Genomic DNA, 1,973 nt, shown 5'->3' with positions numbered 1-1,973 from the left:
GCCAAACTCACACGAAAAAGTGAGGTGTCTCATATTTCTCATTTTTATTAGCATCCCTTCCATGAAAATCGTTGAACATTGTTCATTTAGAACAACCTTAGATATCTTTTCCAATTCCTCTCAAGTACTCATAAGATATTTCAGGAATTTTTTGTATTCTGGCATTTTTGCAATTGCATTGATGAACGACGTGTTAATTTTGATTCCCTTCACTTTCTTAATAAACCTTTGTTGTGCATGCTCCAACGGATTCTATCTGGCTCGGGATGGATAAGTAAGTGGAGGCGGATACGGCTTAACCGAAGAAATTGTAGAATTTTCCTGCATCACCCATGACATGACATCATGCTCATCACATCGTGAAAATTGGGTAATCCCTTTTTTTCATTTCTTCCTTCACTTCTTTTTGCTATTGATCAGGATTCTCCATGGCTGCTTCAAGGATAACCAAAGGCTCAAAAATAGTTTCTTCTCCAATAGATATCGTCATCACATGTGGTTACGGTTTCGGTTCAAAATTAATAGGAAGTAAACGTTCTTGGAGTAGTTTTGACAATTTTCCAACTTGAGTCTCTATATTCGATATGAAGGCTTGTTGGTTGCTTAATGTAGCATCAGTAGCGTTATGTCTCTTCTCACTAGCTTCCATAAACCTATCTAACACCTATTTGAGATTAGGTTTTTTCTCGAGTGGTGCTTCTTCTTTTTGGTAAAAGCCTCACACTTGTTGTCGGTATTTCTTCTCTTTTTCTTTCATATATTCCTAATAGTGCTTCCATTCCTTTTTAGGCTTTCTCCGATCTTTATCATATCAGTCACCACTTGAATAACATACTTGCACTTTCATGTTCCCATTATCATCTAATCCTTGGTTAAATATAGTCTGTAACAGTTGTCACACCTAACTTGTATCGCGTGAATGGATTATCCCATCTCGTGATCCTCCTATCCATATTGTCTAGCTTTTCCATCACCATAGTTATGCTTTCTGAAGCTCCATCATCATTTTCTTTTACTCTTATCACATCATCTCAATGGCTATGATATTCTCTTAAGTGCTTGGCAAACTTTTCTATTAAAGCCTTTTGGGTTGCCAAATCCTTATTTGTTATTAGTCCTTTAGAATCAAGAAATTGGAGAGTGCACACATTGATCCCATTATAGAAGGTGGAGATTTCTTGTTGAATGTTTAGATTATGTTGTGGAAAAGTGTGAAGTAATCCCTTGTAACATTCTGATGCTTCATATAAATATTCTCCATCTAGTTGTTGGAAGTTTTAGATGTTCTTTATCTTAGCTATCTTTGAACAAGGGTTCGATTATTGGATGAATTCATTTCAAAGGTTGACCTGTGTCGTGATCGCTCCAGGTGTAAGTGACTTTAACCACTTATTTGTTGCTCTTGTAAACGTCATTGTAAGCATCCTTAGTAGCACCGCATCTTATATAACATTCGGGACATTAAATTAGTTTTCAATATCTAATACCCCGTCGATGTGTTTGTAGGCATCTTTGTGATCCTTCCATAGAATGGAATATCTTTGAGCATAGTGAGGATATGTCCCTTGAGCTCAAAGTTCGTCGTAGCTGGAATTTCTGGTGGTACGAGACTCGACCCATTGTCATTATGCATTATCCTATTATACTCCTCCATGGTCATTCTCGTGATGTTCCTCATGTCTTCTACCTTACTTTCTACTTCTCTCTCGGATTCTATTTCTGGTTTGTACCCACTCTCTTACTTCTCTAGTTTTCTCTTTAAAGGTCAGAGAGATATCCGACTTGAAACGGGATTGTAAATGGATTTCGTCAATCTTCTTGTCATTTTTCTTGTGAAACGTGAATTTTGGATCGTCAAGTGGTGGCACAATCTTTGAGGAAGATCCCTTAGTCATATACTACTGAAAAAAAAACACGAAAAACGAACTAGTTCTCACATCGTGGCGAGTGTATCATTACTTTGTGAAATCTGG

The 1,973-nt window shown here is 37.1% G+C and overlaps 1 non-coding gene across 1 annotated transcript; it reads left to right on the top strand.

Moving 5' to 3' along the window:
• Nucleotides 1-1,191: 1,191 nt before the first annotated feature.
• On the top strand, nt 1,192-1,294 carry LOC111885419 (small nucleolar RNA R71). Its single transcript, XR_002848092.1, has one exon. It is a non-coding gene; the product is annotated as a small nucleolar RNA R71 (small nucleolar RNA).
• Nucleotides 1,295-1,973: the final 679 nt, after the last annotated feature.

Source organism: Lactuca sativa, chromosome 9, assembly GCF_002870075.4.
Source record: "Lactuca sativa cultivar Salinas chromosome 9, Lsat_Salinas_v11, whole genome shotgun sequence".
Taxonomy (NCBI): Eukaryota; Viridiplantae; Streptophyta; class Magnoliopsida; order Asterales; family Asteraceae; genus Lactuca; species Lactuca sativa.
Note: the sequence above shows the minus strand (reverse complement) of the source record. Positions and strands in the feature narration are given on the sequence as shown.